Raw genomic sequence first — 24,519 nt, forward strand, 5'->3', positions numbered from 1 at the left:
GCACAAAACTGAGGTCTATACTATGTAAAACTGCACTGACAAACACCACACCATATATATTTCTCTACAAGTGGGTTTCTCGACAACACTGATTATATGTATTGTGTTTACTGAGATGTTCCCCACTCTACCATGAGAAAGAAGGTGGACTAATTTATATGTATTGTGCTTACTATGATGCTCCCCACTCTACCATGGGAAAGAAGGTGGACTAATTTATATGTATTGTGTTTACTAAGATGTTCCCCACTCTACCATGGGAAAAAAAAAGATGGACAAATTTATATGTGCTGTATCTGCTAAGATGTCCCTCCCCCCAACATGGGAAAGAAGGTGGATCAGCCCGGATATCTACAGTTAAAATGTCATTTTACACACAGCGTCGTGACCCGTACTTTCAAGATAGGAAAAGAGTGTACCTAGTTATTTACACGTTATCCCACAAGTGCGTTCCTCCAAGAAGAGAAGTCACACCCGAGGGCATCTTGTGGACACTTTCCGAGGACTGCTCATCTAGGTTCCTCCACCAAGTCAATATGAGCTTCTCAATGTGATTCCTGTTATTTTAGGTAAGATATCGTGTCAAAGTTGATGTTTTCTTACACTGAAAATATATTTCCCATTGATACTTTACTCTCCTCACACTTCTGGTACTTCTTTTCTGTCAACTTTGAAGACTGTGTTCTACAGTAAATAGGAAGCCAGCTTCCAGCTTTGATAGTGGAGTATGTTTCAGTGAAGCGTTGTGCTTGTTTATTTACATGCTACAACGCAGATGAACCATTGTTGAAACGTGCGGTAGATGAGAATTTCAAGGCTAGTGGAACCAAAAATATTTTCGCATATTGAAGGCTGCACTGAACAATAATAGCTGTTATGTGAGAACAAAAAGATATTCTATCGAAAATAGTATGAAACTAGATATTTTAGACTATGTACAATAATCTGGTATAATCTTCTATGAGTGTATAGTTTTAAATATTTTTTAAAACGATGCCTAACAAAACATTTTGCGAATCTTATTACATTGTCCTTCCAAAATAAAGTTTGTGTCTGCCAATCAAACATTTCTAATACTCTGAATTCCTCCAATTAATGTGGCAGACAAACAGAAATATCTTTTCTCCTTCGTTTCTTCTTATAGTTTCCATTAACACTTGAACCAGTAATTTCAAGTTATCTCAGATAATTATGCTGCAGTATATTTGGTAGAATTCTGTAAATCAAAACAAACCATTAACTATGAATACAACTATGTAAACTAAACTCAACATTTTATATGACAAATAATAATGTAATAATATCTGAAATCAATATTTAAATATAATCACGACTATTAACTTTATATCGAGTACAAAAAGTCTGAATAAAAATATTAGTCAATAATTTGTTGAAAAATATATTGTGAAATAAACATTTTTCCAAGTATAACATTAAATAAAATTAAATTATATTATGTGTGTGTTATTTCTGTAGTGAAGCCATATCTGGCTATCTGTTAACTGAGAATAATTTAAACCATGATTTTAACGTTGTAACTCTGTACAATAAGTGCTGTACCATATGGAGAATAAATTATATTAAAATATATGAAGCATAGTATTTGTTATATAATGGTAACGAAATGCTAGAATTAAATGTGTTCAAATTATCTGTATGTAACTGGAACCTAAAGTTGGTAAACATCTGAGATAGAATACGAAACAGAATTTTTCAAACAATCCGTTTTAAAGTTCTCTTTATCTATTTGCGTGTAGTGTTTCAACAGATGACTTTAATGTCCTTAAACATAAAATTAATTGTTCATTAGACAAAATTCTATATTAATTTGAATGATTGGTATATTTTGTTGTTATTAATCAAACTTTCTGAGCCTATATTCCTTATACCAACAACTACAAGAAGTAATGATTGAGTATTTCAGTCATGTTAAGAACCACTCAACAATAACATACCGTTATGCCACATGTTGATGTATGAATCAGTGTTATTAATTCATAACACGTTGGTGTAGCTTTTCATTCTCAACATAAACAGGAGAGAGATGAACGGACACCACGGTTCACAGTATGTTGTATAAAACGTAGTAGATAACGTTCTCTGTCCAATCTGGATTGGATTTCCTTTTTTCTTTGTGACTTAACACTCAATGGATGTCACAAAATTATAAATTACAAAGTATTTCTGAGTAAAACTGTTCATACAGACTTAGAATTATTTCTTGCTTACAGTTTAATATTTAATATAAACGTGTGCACTCTACATCTGAAAGCTACTCACAAGTCGTGGTCGTTGTTCAGGTCAAATTCTGTAATATCATAAAAAGGTAAGATAAAAAGATTGCAGTAAGTAAACCACTAAGAAAATTGTACGAAAAACAAGACATGAGTAATTAGTATGTGAAGAAATGATAATTAGTTAACAACTACAATCATATGATTTGGAGTCAAAAATCAATAGGTAGGTTCTCTACTGGAGAAGCTCGTTCACATTTAAACAAACATGAAAGTCTGGATTGGTTTTAATTCTTGACATACACTGAATGAATGATTCATAATTATAAAGTCTAAAGTATTTATGAATAAAACTGTTAGTATACATTTATAATTATGTTTTACTTAAAGTTTAAAATATGATATGTGGGTGTGCACTCAACATGTGAAAGGTGCTTACAAGTTGGTGTTGGATAAAAAAACAGTTAAGTTAATAATAGGATAAAAATACAGATCAATATGGTGATAAGTAACCACTTTTATAACTCACAAATTATGTTTTAGTTCCAGATTAAGTTTAACCCCATATCATACAGAAGGGAATTCTTCTGACTAAAGACATCCAAATTTATCTTTGTTCAGGGCTTGTCCATATTTTCACCCAAGAAAACTGCATGGCCTGACGTACTGAGAAAGCCGAACTAATAAAATACGGGATTGTTCATGAAAACACACAGAAATGTTCGGTGACACATGGTTTTCGTTTATACGCTAACATAGTGAAGAAACGGGACACGAACGATAAAATATAAATATTCTTTGTAGGGATGATACTGATCTGGAATTCATACTTAAAGAAACCATCTACATCAAACAACTTTAACCAACACCAAATATCATGTAGTCTTCATTAAAATCGTTCCATTTAATATATGTACAGCATTTTGTTATTTTTAGAAATTTACTTTCTATATATTTTAGTTTTGATTAAATAATTGTTATTTCAGCAATGTATTTTAGTTATTTAGGTAGAAATAATGTATTATTTTTGTTTTCCTTTAAATAGTGAATGTGGAATATGTAAGATATTTTACGCTACATATTAACAAATGCAGCATTATATAACATTCAGGATATATATTTTAGGTAAATCCAATATAAACAATTAATTAAGTTATATTTTCTAATCTCACTATTACATAAACGACATAACGTGCATATCTGTGTCTATTTGACCGAAATAATAAATACAGTGTGTCACTATTTATCAAATGTCTCTATTAAGAAAAAACTATACAAAATTCTCACTTTAGCATTCTAAATTCGGATAATTTTAAAAGTAACTACAATACGAACAACAAGCGTTTGTTTTTCCATAGAAATGAATATTAAGTACTCTTCGTATAACAAGAGCCCTACTTTCACTAGGACTAAACCTGAAGATTTGATTATATCTTTTTTTATTGATATAATTTATAGATACAGTTTTAAGAAATGGAGTTTAAAGCTTATTTTTTCAATAAGCGGTACCACATTTAACAGATAATAAAATATAGTGTATATTAGAACAGTCCGAAAACCTTTCCCATGCAGTACGTGTCGTAAAAAGATTCTCTCTCTCTTTATAGAAAATGTTCAATTTTTCTAAACTTTTCAACACGACGTTATGGAAAACAGACAAGTATTTGCTAACAGTAATTACTAGGCTTCTCACTGGTTGTGGAGTAAAGTTAATGTTACTTACTAATTGTCTAACTTTTGTTTCTTATTTTAAGAATTTAATTCAGATGTATAAAATGTTTCCATGGGAATATACAATTAAAATATTTATAGAAAACGTTATACCTACAAATTGTGCTGGACGAAGTACCCATGAAATGCAGTGTTAGAAACTTTCTTCCATAAGATTTTGTTTTTTCTTCGCACAGTTCGGTTCTCATTTTAATATCTTGTCTCCTTAGTTACTATTCGTGGCCGCTCTTTCAGCCGTTGAGGTGTCATTATGCGACCTTCAATAACATTATTCGTTAGTAAAGGAGTAGCCCAAGATTTGGCGATGGTTGGTGATGACCAGTTTAGATGTTACACTGAGTTAGTTTGTGGGTAAATAATTTGACTTAAGTTTAAGTAACGATAATTTCCCACTGTTGTTCTTTTAGTCAGTTCAGGAGACTTACGAATTATAGCCATATAGTTGTGGTTGTACATACATTGACATACCAGAGAAATGATTAATAAATATTCTGTCAGACAGTTTTCGAACTGTCCCCCCCTCCGCTGGTACAGCGGTAAGTCTAGGATTTACAACGCTAAATTCAGGGATTCGATTCCCCTCAGCAGATAGCCCGATGTGGCTTTGCTATAAGAAAACACACACAAAACTTACGAACTGTGTAAGATACAGAAATAATAGTAACTGGACGGACCGTAAGGTTTAATATCCAGCACTGTCAAGGATTTGGAAGTGATGTGAAAATAACAGATTTATGGCCAGTAAGAACCACACCCACATTTTTCTGCTTTCCCCGTTCATATAAAATCAGACTTGAAATACTTACTTGGAGGACTACAACAAGGCGTTAGTTACCATGTACTCCCTCTCTAGGTGAGTATCGTCATGAGGACTGATGCAGAAGATAAGTGATTCCGAGTAAACGGAAAAGAAGCGCAGTAGCTTTGATGACTTTCCTATAAAAACAGTTATTTATTCTCTTCTGACATTTATTTTCCTTTGGAAAGCTGTTTACATTTCTTTACAATAAAATCCCAAATACGTTTCGTGGACTTTTGTTTCTAGGTTAGGACTGATTTTTATTTTATAGATTTTGAAAAATCCTTTAAGCTGTATCTATTCATATTAATATTTAATCTTGTATAACAGTCACAACCTGATATAAATTTTATTGTAATAAGTTGATGTGTTTTTTAAGAATACACAGTTCTATAAATCACTTAACATCTGGGAATTCTGATGTATAGGAGTACATTAAAAGGTTAAGCTATTGGTTAAAAGAAAACAAAACAAACCTGAAACTGTTTACAGTTTTATTATCAATGTTCAAGTGTGAAATATGTTGAGGAGTGGTAATTGAAGTAATCAATAAAAATCTAAATAATTTCAAACAGGACAAGCACCAGAACATTCTTGAATTTCTATGTTACTACTTTTAAAAAGATAGAATTACTTATAAAGTAAAAAATACAACAAATACTTCACTAAATATACTGATATTTTCCCATAGTTTTCTAGATACTCATATGTTTATTTTTCTTCAAATTTTAAAATAGTTTTTACCATCGCTGAGCTTGTTATTAAATCAGACAACCACTAATATCTACCTGACATGCGCAGTTTCTGAGGAATTGTCTATACGTAACTTCGTCATCAACATTCGTACAACGTTGACTGAGAAGACAGTGTTACCCTAAAAAAATATCAACATTTCTATTTAAATTCTCGTCCGTCTACATCTATGTACATACGTATATATGTGTATATATAAATACAGTTATCATAGTAAATGGAGCGAGAAAGTGTATGAGAACCTACGTAAATTATTTATATATACATCAACTTGTAGTGATTTGAGTCGAGGAACCTAATGGTATATGATGAGTTATACACCAGCAAATAGTACAAAATAGTAGACCAAGACTTGGCGGTTGGTAGCGATGACTACTTGACTTCCATCTGGTCTTTCTGCTACATTATGGCTGACTAGCGCAAATAGCCCTCGTGTAGCAGTGACTAAAGACTAATTGTAAGACTGTGTGATACTCTAGAGTAAGTGTGTTACATGAGTTTTGGTTTTCTATGTTTGTATAGTAAGTGTTCTGCTAAGAACAATTTAACAATAACAAACCGTTATGTCACATTCTGATACATAGTGTTATTAATTCATAACAAGTTAGTGTAGAATATCCTGTTTGTTGTTAACATTATTCATACCTGTTCTACTGTTATTTAAAAGTTAATGTTGTACTTTGACTTCATCCATAGCTTTTCACACTCAACATGAGAAGTGAAGCCGTCATAAACAGGAGACAGATGAACTGATGGACAGACACCACTGTTCACAGTATGTATAAAACAAGCAGTACATAATGTTCTCTGTCCAATCAAATATTGTCTACAGCTGCTTTCAAAGTCGGGCTTCACTGATAGGTGTTGATATCGCATTCTGTAACATTATAAAAGGATGAGATAAAAAGTCTGTCAAAAGTAAACCTCTAAGAAAATTGTACAAAAAACGAGGCTTGAGTATTTACTATGTCAAGAAATGAGAATTAGATAACAAATACAACAATATGATTTGGGATTAGAAGTTAAAAAAACAGTAAATAAATTGTCTATTGTTAAAACACGTCTATAAGCTCTGAGATTAAGGGTTAAAAACAACAGGTAAATTTTATGATGTAGAATCTTGTCAGACTTTACATATAAACAAACATGAAAGTTTCGATTGGTTTCTCACATCTTTGTGACTTACACTCAATAAATCTTACAAAAGTATAAAGTCTAAAGTATATCTGAGTGAAATTGTTCGTACAGATTTATAATTATTATTTAAAGTTGTATGTTGTTCAGATGTACCAGTGAAGTAGTCAACTGGGCATGTATGATGTACAATTGTACAGGGTAATTTAGTGAACCAGGTATCTATGTTGTTCAGTTGTACAGAGTAATTTAGTGAACCAGGTATCTACGTTGTTCAGTTGTACAGGGTAATTTAGTGAACCAGGTATCTATGTTGTTCAGTTGTACAGGGTAATTTAGTGAACCACGTATCTACGTTGTTCAGTTGTACAGGGTAATTTAGTGAACCAGGTATCTGTGTTGTTCACTTGCACAGGGTAATTTAGTGAACCAGGTATCTACGTTGTTAAGTTGTACAGGGTAATTTAGTGAACCAGGTATCTATGTTGTTCAGTTGTACAGGGTAATTTAGTGAACCAGGTATTTATGTTGTTCAGTTGTACAGGGTAATTTAGTGAAACAGGTATCTCTGTTGTTCTGTTGTACAGGGTAATTTAGTGAACCACGTATCTATGTTGTTCAGTTGTACAGGGTAATTTAGTGAACCAGGTATCTACGTTGTTCAGTTGTACAGAGTAATTTAGTGAACCAGGTATCTACGTTGTTAAGTTGTACAGGGTAATTTAGTGAACCAGGTATCTATGTTGTTCAGTTGTACAGGGTAATTTAGTGAACCAGGTATTTATGTTGTTCAGTTGTACAGGGTAATTTAGTGAAACAGGTATCTCTGTTGTTCTGTTGTACAGGGTAATTTAGTGAACCACGTATCTATGTTGTTCAGTTGTACAGGGTAATTTAGTGAACCAGGTATCTACGTTGTTCAGTTGTACAGAGTCATTTAGTGAACCAGGTATCTACGTTGTTCAGTTGTACAGAGTAATTTAGTGAACCAGGTATCTATGTTCTTCAGTTGTAGAGGGTAATTTAGTGAACCAGGTATCTACGTTGTTCAGTTGTACAGGGTAATTTAGTGAACCAGGTATCTTTGTTGTTCAGTTGTACAGGGTAATTTAGTGAACCACGTATCTACGTTGTTCAGTTGTACAGGGTAATTTAGTGAACCAGGTATCTGTGTTGTTCACTTGTACAGGGTAATTTAGTGAACCAGGTATCTACGTTGTTAAGTTGTACAGGGTAATTTAGTGAACCAGGTATCTGTGTTGTTCAGTTGTACAGGGTAATTTAGTGAACCAGGTATTTATGTTGTTCAGTTGTACAGGGTAATTTAGTGAACCAGGTATCTATGTTGTTCAGTTGTACAGGGTAATTTAGTGAACCAGGTATCTATGTTGTTCAGTTGTACAGGGTAATTTAGTGAACCAGGTATCTGTGTTGTTCAGTTGTACAGGGTAATTTAGTGAACCAGGTATCTGTGTTGTTCAGTTGTACAGGGTAATTTAGTGAACCAGGTATCTGTGTTGTTCAGTTGTACAGGGTAATTTAGTGAACCAGGTATCTATGTTGTTCAGTTGTACAGGGTAATTTAGTGAACCAGGTATCTATGTTGTTCAGTTGTACAGGGTAATTTAGTGAACCAGGTATTTATGTTGTTCAGTTGTACAGGGTAATTTAGTGAACCAGGTATCTCTGTTGTTCTGTTGTACAGGGTAATTTAGTGAACCACGTATCTATGTTGTTCAGTTGTACAGGGTAATTTAGTGAACCAGGTATCTATGTTGTTCAGTTGTACAGAGTAATTTAGTGAACCAGGTATCTATGTTGTTCAGTTGTACAGGGTAATTTAGTGAACCAGGTATCTACGTTGTTCAGTTGTACAGGGTAATTTAGTGAACCAGGTATCTATGTTGTTCAGTTGTACAGGGTAATTTAGTGAACCAGGTATCTGTGTTGTTCAGTTGTACAGGGTAATTTAGTGAACCAGGTATCTGTGTTGTTCAGTTGTACAGGGTAATTTAGTGAACCAGGTATCTGTGTTGTTCAGTTGTACAGGGTAATTTAGTGAACCAGGTATCTATGTTGTTCAGTTGTACAGGGTAATTTAGTGAACCAGGTATCTATGTTGTTCAGTTGTACAGGGTAATTTAGTGAACCAGGTATCTATGTTGTTCAGTTGTACAGGGTAATTTAGTGAACCAGGTATCTCTGTTGTTCAGTTGTACAGGGTAATTTAGTGAACCAGGTATCTGTGTTGTTCACTTGTACAGGGTAATTTAGTGAACCAGGTATCTACGTTGTTCAGTTGTACAGGGTAATTTAGTGAACCAGGTATCTGTGTTGTTCAGTTGTACAGGGTAATTTAGTGAACCAGGTATTTATGTTGTTCAGTTGTACAGGGTAATTTAGTGAACCAGGTATTTATGTTGTTCAGTTGTACAGGGTAATTTAGTGAAACAGGTATCTATGTTGTTCAGTTGTACAGGGTAATTTAGTGAACCAGGTATCTGTGTTGTTCACTTGTACAGGGTAATTTAGTGAACCAGGTATCTGTGTTGTTCACTTGTACAGGGTAATTTAGTGAACCAGGTATCTGTGTTGTTCACTTGTACAGGGTAATTTAGTGAACCAGGTATCTACGTTGTTCAGTTGTACAGGGTAATTTAGTGAACCAGGTATCTATGTTGTTCAGTTGTACAGGGTAATTTAGTGAACCAGGTATTTATGTTGTTCAGTTGTACAGGGTAATTTAGTGAACCAGGTATCTCTGTTGTTCTGTTGTACAGGGTAATTTAGTGAACCACGTATCTATGTTGTTCAGTTGTACAGGGTAATTTAGTGAACCAGGTATCTACGTTGTTCAGTTGTACAGAGTAATTTAGTGAACCAGGTATCTAAGTTGTTCAGTTGTACAGAGTAATTTAGTGAACCAGGTATCTATGTTGTTCAGTTGTAGAGGGTAATTTAGTGAACCAGGTATCTACGTTGTTCAGTTGTACAGGGTAATTTAGTGAACCAGATATCTATGTTGTTCTGTTGTACAGGGTAATTTAGTGAACCAGGTATCTGTGTTGTTCAGTTGTACAGGGTAATTTAGTGAACCAGGTATCTGTGTTGTTCAGTTGTAGAGGGTAATTTAGTGAACCAGGTATCTGTGTTGTTCAGTTGTAGAGGGTAATTTAGTGAACCAGGTATCTGTGTTGTTCACTTGTACAGGATAATTTAGTGAACCAGGTATCTATGTTGTTCAGTTGTACAGGGTAATTTAGTGAACCAGGTATCTACGTTGTTCAGTTGTACAGGGTAATTTAGTGAACCAGGTATCTATGTTGTTCAGTTGTACAGGGTAATTTAGTGAACCAGGTATCTATGTTGTTCAGTTGTACAGGGTAATTTAGTGAACCAGGTATCTACGTTGTTCAGTTGTACAGGGTAATTTAGTGAACCAGGTATCTGTGTTGTTCACTTGTACAGGGTAATTTAGTGAACCAGGTATCTACGTTGTTCAGTTGTACAGGGTAATTTAGTGAACCAGGTATCTATGTTGTTCAGTTGTACAGGGTAATTTAGTGAACCAGGTATCTATGTTGTTCAGTTGTACAGGGTAATTTAGTGAAACAGGTATCTCTGTTGTTCTGTTGTACAGGGTAATTTAGTGAACCAGGTATCTGTGTTGTTCAGTTGTACAGGGTAATTTAGTGAACCAGGTATCTACGTTGTTCAGTTGTACAGGGTAATTTAGTGAACCAGGTATCTGTGTTGTTCAGTTGTACAGGGTAATTTAGTGAACCAGGTATCTATGTTGTTCAGTTGTACAGGGTAATTTAGTGAACCAGGTATCTATGTTGTTCAGTTGTACAGGGTAATTTAGTGAACCAGGTATCTATGTTGTTCAGTTGTACAGGGTAATTTAGTGAACCAGGTATCTGTGTTGTTCAGTTGTACAGGGTAATTTAGTGAACCAGGTATCTGTGTTGTTCACTTGTACAGGGTAATTTAGTGAACCAGGTATCTGTGTTGTTCAGTTGTACAGGGTAATTTAGTGAACCAGGTATCTACGTTGTTCAGTTGTACAGGGTAATTTAGTGAACCAGGTATCTATGTTGTTCAGTTGTACAGGGTAATTTAGTGAACCAGGTATCTATGTTGTTCAGTTGTACAGGGTAATTTAGTGAACCAGGTATCTCTGTTGTTCAGTTGTACAGGGTAATTTAGTGAACCAGGTATCTATGTTGTTCAGTTGTACAGGGTAATTTAGTGAACCAGGTATCTATGTTGTTCAGTTGTACAGGGTAATTTAGTGAACCAGGTATCTATGTTGTTCAGTTGTACAGGGTAATTTAGTGAACCAGGTATCTACGTTGTTCAGTTGTACAGGGTAATTTAGTGAACCAGGTATCTATGTTGTTTGTTCAGTTGTACAGGGTAATTTAGTGAACCAGGTATCTATGTTGTTCAGTTGTACAGGGTAATTTAGTGAACCAGGTATCTGTGTTGTTCAGTTGTTGTACAGGGTAATTTAGTGAACCAGGTATCTGTGTTGTTCAGTTGTAGAGGGTAATTTAGTGAACCAGGTATCTGTGTTGTTCAGTTGTACAGGGTAATTTAGTGAACCAGGTATCTGTGTTGTTCAGTTGTACAGGGTAATTTAGTGAACCAGGTATCTATGTTGTTCAGTTGTACAGGGTAATTTAGTGAACCAGGTATCTATGTTGTTCAGTTGTACAGGGTAATTTAGTGAACCAGGTATCTATGTTGTTCAGTTGTACAGGGTAATTTAGTGAACCAGGTATCTGTGTTGTTCAGTTGTACAGGGTAATTTAGTGAACCAGGTATCTGTGTTGTTCAGTTGTACAGGGTAATTTAGTGAACCAGGTATCTGTGTTGTTCAGTTGTACAGGGTAATTTAGTGAACCAGGTATCTGTGTTGTTCAGTTGTACAGGGTAATTTAGTGAACCAGGTATCTATGTTGTTCAGTTGTACAGGGTAATTTAGTGAACCAGGTATCTATGTTGTTCAGTTGTACAGGGTAATTTAGTGAACCACGTATCTATGTTGTTCAGTTGTACAGGGTAATTTAGTGAACCAGGTATCTGTGTTGTTCAGTTGTACAGGGTAATTTAGTGAACCAGGTATCTACGTTGTTCAGTTGTACAGGGTAATTTAGTGAACCAGGTATCTGTGTTGTTGTTGTCAGTTGTATGTTGTTCAGTTGTACAGGGTAATTTAGTGAACCAGGTATCTATGTTGTTCAGTTGTACAGGGTAATTTAGTGAACCAGGTATCTATGTTGTTCAGTTGTACAGGGTAATTTAGTGAACCAGGTATCTGTGTTGTTCAGTTGTACAGGGTAATTTAGTGAACCAGGTATCTGTGTTGTTCAGTTGTACAGGGTTGTTCAGTTGTACAGGGTAATTTAGTGAACCAGGTATCTATGTTGTTCAGTTGTACAGGGTAATTTAGTGAACCAGGTATCTATGTTGTTCAGTTGTACAGGGTAATTTAGTGAACCAGGTATCTACGTTGTTCAGTTGTACAGGGTAATTTAGTGAACCAGGTATCTATGTTGTTCAGTTGTACAGGGTAATTTAGTGAACCAGGTATCTGTGTTGTTCAGTTGTACAGGGTAATTTAGTGAACCAGGTATCTGTGTTGTTCAGTTGTACAGGGTAATTTAGTGAACCAGGTATCTGTGTTGTTCAGTTGTACAGGGTAATTTAGTGAACCAGGTATCTATGTTGTTCAGTTGTACAGGGTAATTTAGTGAACCAGGTATTTATGTTGTTCAGTTGTACAGGGTAATTTAGTGAACCAGGTATCTATGTTGTTCAGTTGTACAGGGTAATTTAGTGAACCAGGTATCTATGTTGTTCAGTTGTACAGGGTAATTTAGTGAACCAGGTATCTGTGTTGTTCACTTGTACAGGGTAATTTAGTGAACCAGGTATCTACGTTGTTAAGTTGTACAGGGTAATTTAGTGAACCAGGTATCTATGTTGTTCAGTTGTACAGGGTAATTTAGTGAACCAGGTATTTATGTTGTTCAGTTGTACAGGGTAATTTAGTGAACCAGGTATCTATGTTGTTCAGTTGTACAGGGTAATTTAGTGAACCAGGTATCTATGTTGTTCAGTTGTACAGGGTAATTTAGTGAACCAGGTATCTATGTTGTTCAGTTGTACAGGGTAATTTAGTGAACCAGGTATCTACGTTGTTCAGTTGTACAGGGTAATTTAGTGAACCAGGTATCTATGTTGTTCAGTTGTACAGGGTAATTTAGTGAACCAGGTATCTACGTTGTTCAGTTGTACAGGGTAATTTAGTGAACCAGGTATCTATGTTGTTCTGTTGTACAGGGTAATTTAGTGAACCAGGTATCTACGTTGTTCAGTTGTACAGGGTAATTTAGTGAACCAGGTATCTGTGTTGTTCAGTTGTACAGGGTAATTTAGTGAACCAGGTATCTGTGTTGTTCAGTTGTACAGGGTAATTTAGTGAACCAGGTATCTATGTTGTTCAGTTGTACAGGGTAATTTAGTGAACCAGGTATCTATGTTGTTCAGTTGTACAGGGTAATTTAGTGAACCAGGTATCTATGTTGTTCAGTTGTACAGGGTAATTTAGTGAACCAGGTATCTATGTTGTTCAGTTGTACAGGGTAATTTAGTGAACCAGGTATCTGTGTTGTTCAGTTGTACAGGGTAATTTTGAACCAGGTACGTTGTTCAGTTGGGTAATTTAGTGAACCAGGTATCTGAACCAGGTGTTGTTCAGTTGTACAGGGTAATTTAGTGAACCAGGTATCTGTGTTGTTCAGTTGTGTAATTTAGGTGTAATTTAGTGAACCAGGTATCAGGTATTTAGTGAACCAGGTATCTGTGTTGTTCAGTTGTACAGGGTAATTTAGTGAACCAGGTATCTATGTTGTTCAGTTGTACAGGGTAATTTAGTGAACCAGGTATCTATGTTGTTCAGTTGTACAGGGTAATTTAGTGAACCAGGTATCTGTGTTGTTCAGTTGTACAGGGTAATTTAGTGAACCAGGTATCTGTGTTGTTCAGTTGTACAGGGTAATTTAGTGAACCAGGTATCTACGTTGTTCAGTTGTACAGGGTAATTTAGTGAACCAGGTATCTATGTTGTTCAGTTGTACAGGGTAATTTAGTGAACCAGGTATCTATGTTGTTCAGTTGTACAGGGTAATTTAGTGAACCAGGTATCTATGTTGTTCAGTTGTACAGGGTAATTTAGTGAACCAGGTATCTGTGTTGTTCAGTTGTACAGGGTAATTTAGTGAACCAGGTATCTGTGTTGTTCACAGGGTAATTTTGTATCTGTGTTGTTCAGGGTAATTTAGTGAACCAGGTATCTGTGTTGTTCAGTTGTACAGGGTAATTTAGTGAACCAGGTATCTATGTTGTTCAGTTGTACAGGGTAATTTAGTGAACCAGGTATCTGTGTTGTTCAGTTGTACAGGGTAATTTAGTGAACCAGGTATCTATGTTGTTCAGTTGTACAGGGTAATTTAGTGAACCAGGTATCTATGTTGTTCAGTTGTACAGGGTAATTTAGTGAACCAGGTATCTATGTTGTTCAGTTGTACAGGGTAATTTAGTGAACCAGGTATCTATGTTGTTCAGTTGTACAGAGTAATTTAGTGAACCAGGTATCTATGTTGTTCAGTTGTACAGGGTAATTTAGTGAACCAGGTATCTATGTTGTTCAGTTGTACAGGGTAATTTAGTGAACCAGGTATCTATGTTGTTCAGTTGTACAGGGTAATTTAGTGAACCAGGTATCTATGTTGTTCAGTTGTACAGGGTAATTTAGTGAACCAGGTATCTACGTTGTTCAGTTGTACAGGGTAATTTAGTGAACCAGGTATCTGTGTTGTTCACTTGTACAGGGTAATTTAGTGAACCAGGTATCTACGTTGTTCAGTTGTACAGGGTAATTTAGTGAACCAGGTATCTATGTTGTTCAGTTGTACAGGGTAATTTAGTGAACCAGGTATTTATGTTGTTCAGTTGTACAGGGTAATTTAGTGAAACAGGTATCTCTGTTGTTCTGTTGTACAGGGTAATTTAGTGAACCACGTATCTATGTTGTTCAGTTGTACAGGGTAATTTAGTGAACCAGGTATCTGTGTTGTTCAGTTGTACAGGGTAATTTAGTGAACCAGGTATTTATGTTGTTCAGTTGTACAGGGTAATTTAGTGAACCAGGTATCTCTGTTGTTCTGTTGTACAGGGTAATTTAGTGAACCACGTATCTATGTTGTTCAGTTGTACAGGGTAATTTAGTGAACCAGGTATCTACGTTGTTCAGTTGTACAGAGTAATTTAGTGAACCAGGTATCTACGTTGTTCAGTTGTACAGAGTAATTTAGTGAACCAGGTATCTATGTTCTTCAGTTGTAGAGGGTAATTTAGTGAAACAGGTATCTACGTTGTTCAGTTGTACAGGGTAATTTAGTGAACCAGGTATCTCTGTTGTTCTGTTGTACAGGGTAATTTAGTGAACCACGTATCTATGTTGTTCAGTTGTACAGGGTAATTTAGTGAACCAGGTATCTACGTTGTTCAGTTGTACAGAGTAATTTAGTGAACCAGATATCTATGTTGTTCTGTTGTACAGGGTAATTTAGTGAACCAGGTATATACGTTGTTCAGTTGTACAGGGTAATTTAGTGAACCAGGTATCTGTGTTGTTCAGTTGTAGAGGGTAATTTAGTGAACCAGGTATCTGTGTTGTTCAGTTGTAGAGGGTAATTTAGTGAACCAGGTATCTGTGTTGTTCAGTTGTACAGGGTAATTTAGTGAACCAGGTATCTATGTTGTTCAGTTGTACAGGGTAATTTAGTGAACCAGGTATCTACGTTGTTCAGTTGTACAGGGTAATTTAGTGAACCAGGTATCTACGTTGTTCAGTTGTACAGGGTAATTTAGTGAACCAGGTATCTATGTTGTTCAGTTGTACAGGGTAATTTAGTGAACCACGTATCTATGTTGTTCAGTTGTACAGGGTAATTTAGTAAACCAGGTATCTGTGTTGTTCACTTGTACAGGGTAATTTAGTGAACCAGGTATCTATGTTGTTCAGTTGTACAGGGTAATTTAGTGAACCAGGTATTTATGTTGTTCATTTGTACAGGGTAATTTAGTGAACCAGGTATCTACGTTGTTCAGTTGTACAGAGTAATTTAGTGAACCAGGTATCTACGTTGTTCAGTTGTACAGAGTAATTTAGTGAACCAGGTATCTACGTTGTTCAGTTGTACAGAGTAATTTAGTGAACCAGGTATCTATGTTCTTCAGTTGTAGAGGGTAATTTAGTGAACCAGGTATCTACGTTGTTCAGTTGTACAGGGTAATTTAGTGAACCAGGTATCTCTGTTGTTCAGTTGTACAGGGTAATTTAGTGAACCAGGTATCTATGTTGTTCAGTTGTACAGGGTAATTTAGTGAACCAGGTATCTATGTTGTTCACTTGTACAGGGTAATTTGGTGAACCAGGTGTCTGTGTTGTTCAGTTGTACAGGGTAATTTAGTGAACCAGGTATCTCTGTTGTTCTGTTGTACAGGGTAATTTAGTCAACCAGGTATCTATGTATGTTGTTCAAAGCTATTAATAAAGTGGTAAACGAGGAATGCATGTTGCTCAAAGCTATTAATAAAGTAGTGAACAAAGAATGTATGTTGTTCAAAGCTATTAATAAAGTAGTAAACAAGGAATGTATGTTGTTCAAAGCTATTAATAAATTAGTAAACAATGTATGTATGTTGTTCAAAGCTGTTAATAAAGTTGCAAACAAGGAATGTATGTTGTTCAAAGCTGTTAATAAAGTAGCAAACAAGGAATGTAAGTTGTTCAAAGCTATTAATAAAGTAGTAAACCAGGAATGTGCGTTGTTCAAAGCTATTAATAAAGTAGTAAACCAGGAATGTACGTTGTTCAAAGCTATTAATAAAGTAGTAAACCAGGAATGTACGTTGTTCAAAGCTATTAATAAAGTAGTAAACCAGGAATGTATGTTGTTCAAAGCTATTAATAAAGTAGTAAACCAGGAATGTATGTTGTTCAAAGCTATTAATAAAGTAGTAAACCAGGAATGTACGTTGTTCAAAGCTATTAATAAAGTAGTAAACCAGGAATGTATGTTGTTGAGTGGTTACAGGAAAGTAGTCAACACGATATGTATGTTTTACAGATACTTACGTAAAGTTGTCAATCAGGCATATATATTGAACAGATGTACTAGTAATGTTTAGTCGCACGGTTGAGTGCCCCAAGTGAAAATTACGGTTTGCCTGTCAGGGTGTAAATTCGGCCTTTCTCCTAGTTATAGCTCAGCTAAAATTGGAGGGAAGACCTCGTGGTTTATAACGCTTCCATACACGACACTGCAGATAGCAGTTTGCCCTTGTTTTGACAGTACAATAAGCATGTTTTGTTTCATCAATGGTTGAATAGCTTTCCTTGTCTGTTTCTGTATTTAATTAATTCAAACACTAAATATTAAAAATGTGTTGGTAAAAGAGTAACATACGAGTACTTACCATGAAGAACTCGAGAGGACTGTATCGATACGACTCGTGTATCTGTATGAAATTTGGCAAACTTTCAGTACACATAATATATATTTGTGCTGACATTTATTGATTCAATAAAGAGGTTCACTGAGTAGTACATGTTGTCTTCATTTGTTTGGTAAACATGTTACCTGCAAAGTAAAATTTACTTTGTATGTAATACTATTAAACAACATAACAAATTAACAATGACAGAATGGACAGACAAATATTACGACAGTGGTTTTGAAGCGTGTGTCGCGGACACCTATGAACATCGATCAAGCAAGTTCCTTTTGGCTGTGATCTGTCTAGCAGCGTCTAGTTAGCACGAGCAATACATTCCCGATACTTAGTCACATAGTAAAAATTTCAATCTGCCCGCGAGACCAGTTCAGGGTGTAAATTCGGCCTTTCTTCTAGCTATAGCTTAACTAAAATTCGGGGAAAGACCTTCTTGTGGTTTTTGTTGTTTCTATGCACGACAGTGCAGATAGCAGTTTGCCCTTATTTCGACAGCAAAATAACCACGTTTTATTTTATCAACGGGTAAATAACTTTCCGTATCTGTTTATGTCAGTGGTGCACAAAATCAGGCCCGCGATGTCCAACAGGAAACTCAAACATAGAGAGTTCGCGCACTTAGAGTTCGCGAAGATTAAGCGCTATAGAAGAATATGCATTAGATTAGGCACTGGTTCCATATTTGTGTCGAGCAATAAAGAAAATTTAATAAGAAAATCTCGTTAATGCATAGGCATATAATCTTTGGCTTAATGACGTAATATTTCCTTAATTACGAAATCTCACGCGTTCCAATTGTTCTTCGAGATTTACTTACGAGCCCTATTTTGATATTATTTCGTCACAAAAATGGTAGCTAATCGTAAAAGAAAAGTTGATGACAAAAACCGGCAGTTTCATGATGATTGTACTGCACAGTACTGTTTTCTTTAAGAACAGAAGAACGTGATTTGTCTGCTGTGTCATTCGACAGTAGCAGTGGCGAAGGTATTCAATATAAAGTGTCATTATGAGTCGAAGCATAAAGATTTCCACAACGTAGTCATTGATAAACGAACAGCTCGAATAGAATCTCTGCGGCAGTCGCAGAACGTTTTCTCAAAGCAGTCAGCAGATTTAGGTGCAGCATGTGAGGTCAGTTACGATATTTCGTTGATGATAGCGAAATCTGGCCAACCGTTCATTGATGGTTATTTTGTCAAGCAATGCATGATTACTGTATCGGAAAAGTTGTGTCCGGAAGCAGTCCGCAAGCTACAGATGGTGGCTTTGAATCGTACGACAGTTCAGTGAAGAATTTCACACCTCTCAGCAGATGTGACAAGACCGCTTTCAAATAAAGCAGCCAACTTTGTTTACTTCTCTTTAGCAGCAGACGAGTCGACTGACATCAGTTCAACAGCACAGCAACTAGTTTTTTTTTCATGGTGTGTCGTCATCGTTTGATATCACAGAGGAACAAATCAGCATGGTTCCATGAAGGGTCAGACAACTGGGTCTGCTCTGTTCGAGGAGACAGTAGTATAGTAGTGTTTCATTGGATTTCACGAAACTGGTAAGTGTGACAATGATGGAGCACCAGCCATGACCGGAGAAAGTAGCGGGCTGGTAGCACTGTTGATGAAGCATTGAGGAAAGCAGAACAATAGTTGGTGAAGTTGCACTGCATTATTCACCAACAGAACCTGTGCATTAAAGAACTTCGTTTTCAGGCACTGATGGCGTTAGTGACGAAAACCATTAAATTCATCAAATCACGAGGGCTCAATCACAGTCAGTTTCAAAGTCTTCTTGAAAAAAATTGATTAAGTCTATGGTGACCTTGTGTATCACTGTGAAGTACGCTGGCTGAGTCGAGGGAAGATGCTCAGAAGATTATTGGAGTTGATTAATGAACTGACAGAATTCCTCAGAAGCAAGAACAAAGATAGAAATACTTTCCATGACTGATCCAACATGGTAAGCTGATTTGACCTTTCTGGTCGACATGACACAACACTTGAATGATCTGAATTTGAAGTTGCAAGGCAAAAATCAGCTTGTCTGTCAGCTTGCAAATTACGCCTCAGCTTTCAGGACACAGTTGCAGTTATTCTGGCAGCAAACAACATCAGGCAACTTCGCGCACTTTCCCACTTTTCAGTCACAGCTACAGAAGAATCAGGACATTGACACACAAGTTTATGTTGGGAAGCTAGATACTTTGATCCAATCCTTCAACTCACGGTTTCACTCACGACTTTGACCAATGCAGATTGTTGATGAAACTTTTTGCTGATCCGTTCAGTGTGTCAGTGGATGACTTTTCAGCAGAATATCAGCTTGAACTTACTGATATCGAAGCATCTGATGAACTGCGTGTTATTTACCGAGAAAACAGTTTGCTTGACTTCTACAAAACGTTGCCTGATACATTTGCTAATCTGAAAGAGAACGCACTTGTCCACACCACTTGTGAACAGGCTTTCTCGTATATGAAACTGAATAAAACAACACTCGCAATCAGCTGACTGATGATCATCTGGAAGCAATCTTGCGTCTTTCAACGTCAAGCTGAACATTTCTAAGTTCGTAGATGACATGCAGCACCATCCATCGCATTGACTTTGTGACAGTTGACGTATTGTAACATTTCTCAGAATAATGTGCAAACACTTTAATGTAATCGTCATTTGTGTGTTCTTAAATGTGATGTCCATCTTGTGTGAAACAACTGTGGGACGATTTTAATCTTCACTTTTTGTGGCCCCTGACTCTAAAGTTTGTGCACCACTGGTTTATACCATCGTCCCTGAGACATATGTCCAGCAACGGCCACTTGCGAACTCTCTCTTTCTTCATCTGAAGATGATCTTGGAAGGTCGAAATGTTTTTCTCTCCTTCTCAGTAAAAGTGTTAGTACCCATACCAGCCATTCTGTTACACAATACAAGTGTTAGTACCCATACCAGCCATTCAGATATACATTTTTATCTGAAGTAGGTTTCTCATCATCAAGATTTTGTTTACTTTAAATACTGAATCTGTAAAATATTGAAAACTTTATCTCTGTTCCCTTCTGTTGTATGAATCTATTTCTTCATCTTCAATATAGTTATACCATTAATCATCAACCTTGAAATTTGCTTTTTTTCAGAATGCATTCTTCGAAACGTGAATCCAAAGTATCTCCACTTTAAAGAACCAAACCAAAATGTTCAAAAGTTGTTAGATTATCAGATTTGTCTGAAGATACTATTGCTTTGATTTACATTGGGCTGAAGCTACACGAGGGCTATCAACGCTAGTCGTATGTAATTTAGCAGTGAAAGAATAGAGGTACCTCATCATCACCATCCACTAACCACTCTTTCACAAACGAATAGTGAGATTGACCCTAACAATGTTCTCCCTCCCCCACACAGACATCATAAAGGGTGAGCATGTTTGGTGGAGTTGGATCAAGAATTTCGTACAAAACATCAACAGAACATAAATTTTACTGGAAAAGTTCAAAGTGTTCTGTACTAACCTTAGAATGATTGATACCAGTGTTGATTGCACCGATGTACTGAACAAGTGGAACTAATAGAACGAAGACAAATTGTGCAGTGTGAACATGTCCAAAATTTGAGGCTGAATTGACTGATTAACAGCATTCATTCCTTGTTTCATCCTGGCGACCAGATTGTTAACCTATGTAATTATAACATAAATAATCAGTGTAAATCAGTGATAGCTAAAGGTCTTCAGTTCTCTCTTCCACCACGTAAACTCTATGTACCTAACATAGTTTACACTTTCAAATCACAATACAGACACCTAAAGGACCTTCTTGTGAAAGACAAAATAACTCTTTATCGATTGAGTAACATTTTTATGACGAAAATAAAGAACTCTGCCTTTTCTACTTCTTATGATTTTATCCCTAATGTTCGTCCTTATCGTTTAAGCCCTGAAGAAATATTTTAAAAGTACTGTCGTTAAATAAAAATATTTATGTTACATCGTCCGACAATAACAATGTTATTCTTAACTAAAATAATTACTTGATCAAAATGGTCGTTATTCTTGACAACTCTACCACTTTTAAATTCCTTATCAAAGCCTATTCATTATCATCCAACGTGAGAAACATTCCAAAGATATCTGATTGAACTTAGAAAGAAAAATATCGTGGACATTTGACTGATGATGATTACGATACGTACGACAAACCTTTGTTAATCAAAGAACAGAGTTTTAAAGTTCTGACCTCATAACAAGAACCAGACTTTCACTAGGACTAAATCTGCTTATATATTTATTGATGTAATTTGTAAATATAATTTTAAGGAAAGAAGTTACACAACTCTTAATTTATAAATAAACGATAACACACTTAATAGACCAAAAATAATGTTTGCTTCACACAATGAGAACAGTTTTCCACTGCATTAATTACTGTATAAAATAATATTTTTGTCTTAGAAAATTACACATTTTTCTAAAGTTTTCAGTACAACGCTATCTGAAATATCCCAGTATATATTAACTCTAATTGCTGAGCCTCACATGTTGCAGAGTAAAATGAATGTTAATAATTGTCTGACTTTTGTTTCTTATTTCAAGAATTTAACTGAGATTTTTAGAATCACCTTATGTGAATATACAATTAAAATATTCATACAAAACTTTATACCTACAAATTGTACTGGTCGAAATACCTATGAAAAGTAAGGTGGGTAATTTTTTGCTATAAAATTTTGTTCTTTCTTCTCAAAGTTCGGCTTTTATTTTAATGTCTGGTCTCCATAGTTATTATATGCAAATATTCAGTAATTTTGTGGTTTAACTTTATTGTTGCCTTTCTTCACAGTTTGTATTCGTTTCAAGTGTAACTATACTCTTGAATCAGTTGTTGTAACAAAGTGACGTAAGCCAAAAAAGAAGGAAATGATATATAAAAATAAAACTGATAAGTGAGGGGTAGCAATGGGAAAGGCCTGGCATGGCCAAGCGCGTAAGGCGTGCGACTCGTAATCCGAGGGTTGCGGGTTCGCGCCCGCGTCGCGCTAAAACATGCTCGCCCTCCCAGCCGTGGGGGCATATAATGTGACGGTCAATCCCACTATTCGTTGGTAAAAGAGTAGCCCAAGAGTTGGCGGTGGGTGGTGATGACTAGCTGCCTTCCCTCTAGTCTTACACTGCTAAATTAGAAACGGCTAGCACAGATAGCCCTCGAGTAGCTTTGTGCGAAATTCCAAAAAAACAAACAAACAAACTATTTTTATCCTTGCAATTTGATATTCATATGTCTATTATTCATATCTTTATAACTATCTGGCTTCAATATCTTTATTCTTCACCTCTTTTCTAACTATTAATTCTTTAGATCTCCATTTTGCATTATCTTAACGACTGTTTGACATCGTCTTGCTATTTGAACGTCACAAATCTATGCTTCATAATTTTATAACTATTTGACATACAACTTTTTAATTATTTGATATGCAGATCTCTATTCTTCCTCGTCTTCCTAACTATTTGACACTGAAATGTTTATTCTTGTCCTTTTATGTGTTTAATACCCAGATCTCTATTCTTTGTTATGTTACTCACAACTTCCCATCCACATCTCTATTGTTCTTCGTTTTGCTATATCAAATCAATATATCTATTATTCATATCTTTATAACTATCTGGATTCTATATTTTTATTCTTCAACTCTGTTTTAACTGTTTTGACATCCATATTTCTATTATTTATCGTCTTAACTATTTGACACACAAATCTCTATTTTTGTCCTTCTTTCTATACAACACCCAAATCCCTATTATACATTGTATTAAAGACCACAGTACTGTATTTTTGATCGTCTTGCTATTTGAACTTCATATGTCTATTCTTCATATTGTTATAACTATCTGATTTCCACATCATTATTCTAACTGTTTGACATCTACATCTTTATTCTTCATCGTCTCACTAACTATCTGGCAACTAAATATTTATTGTTCATCTCTTTTCTAACTATCAGATCTCCATTTTGCATTATCTTACCGACTGCTTGATATCCACGTCTCTATTTTTAATCGTCTTGCTAACTATTTGACACCCAAATCCCTATTATTCATTGTATTACCGACCACTTCTCACCAAGATCTATATTCTTCATCGTCTTGCTATTTGAACTTCATATATCCATTCTTTATAATTTTTATATGTCTGACATCCATATCGTTATTCTTAACCAACTTAACAATTGAGACTAAATCTTTTATTCTCAGGTTGGAAAGAAATGGCATAGTCAAGGTTTCTTGTTATAAACAAAACATGATCATGCTTGTATAAAAAATAACTCACAAACTAAATATTTAGTTCACTGGTTTATATTGATCCCGACAAGTTGGTAAGTTTCCATGTTTTGTATCGTTTAGAAACAGGTTTGTTTAAATAACGTTATTGTTGTAAGGCCTCATTCAACCAAGTGCTAACAATGTTACTAACTCGGTACAGGATGTTTTAAAGTGAAACAAAAGGATGGCGTTAAATTTATCAGTAATCAAGTGCATTCTAAACTACGATTTTGTAACCTGCTCAACGCAATACCTTTAACTCAGTCAATAATAAAACAATAATATTGATTTTTTAAATAATAATACCAGTACCTGAATGGCGTTGACCATATTTAATCCTTGAAACATTTGAAAATGTGTCTGAATGTTTGTCGTTTTCAACACCAAAAAGTAATGATATTCTACATGATTACAAAGTTTCAACAAATCCGTTCGTTTTTGAATAAGATATAAAACAAAAAGTAGTGTACAAAATCGGTCTCCATGGTAACAAATATGATTTTTTCGTGAACTTGCTGTTATCTTTGACATCGGCCCTCAAATATTAATCACTTCTGAGTTGGGTCATAGTCCAATTGTATACTAACTTTCGTTCAAATCTACCCAAATGTTTTCGAGAAATATTGCTGATAAACACACACACACACATGGATGCAAACATAACCCCAGTTTACCTTTGGTTTCGGTAATAATAATGATATTGAAACTGCTTGAACAATAGCAGTATGATGTTTAAGCTCCATGTAACAAGAGCTAAATTGAGTAATTAATATAGTACCAAGTAGGTAAGGTTTAAAACTAAACCCATCGTAACAAGGCACAACAAATAAATAAAATAAGATTCGTATTATTCTCAAATACTTACCTCAACCTATCAAGTAGTAAAGTTTGAGTGGGGCATCCTTACTGAAAACAGACTGCAATGTAGTAGGAGACATTCTATTATGAACATCCAGTTTT

The 24,519-nt window shown here is 35.3% G+C and overlaps 2 long non-coding RNA genes across 3 annotated transcripts in view; one reads left to right on the forward strand and one right to left on the reverse strand.

The window, feature by feature from the left end:
- LOC143235128 (uncharacterized) overlaps positions 1-24,519 on the forward strand; it is a 93,803-nt gene that overhangs the window by 39,749 nt on the left and 29,535 nt on the right. The window lies entirely within an intron of this gene.
- On the reverse strand, positions 5,747-24,519 carry LOC143237309 (uncharacterized). Of its 2 annotated transcripts, XR_013020000.1 has the most exons (4): positions 24,425-24,519; positions 20,753-20,916; positions 17,206-17,369; positions 5,747-6,394 (listed from the first exon to the last, which is right to left on the reverse strand). It is a non-coding gene; the product is annotated as an uncharacterized LOC143237309 (long non-coding RNA). The 2 variants fall into 2 exon arrangements; XR_013019999.1 differs by lacking the exon at positions 17,206-17,369.

Source organism: Tachypleus tridentatus, chromosome 2 (genome assembly GCF_004210375.1).
Source record: "Tachypleus tridentatus isolate NWPU-2018 chromosome 2, ASM421037v1, whole genome shotgun sequence".
NCBI classification, from domain to species: domain Eukaryota; kingdom Metazoa; phylum Arthropoda; class Merostomata; order Xiphosura; family Limulidae; genus Tachypleus; species Tachypleus tridentatus.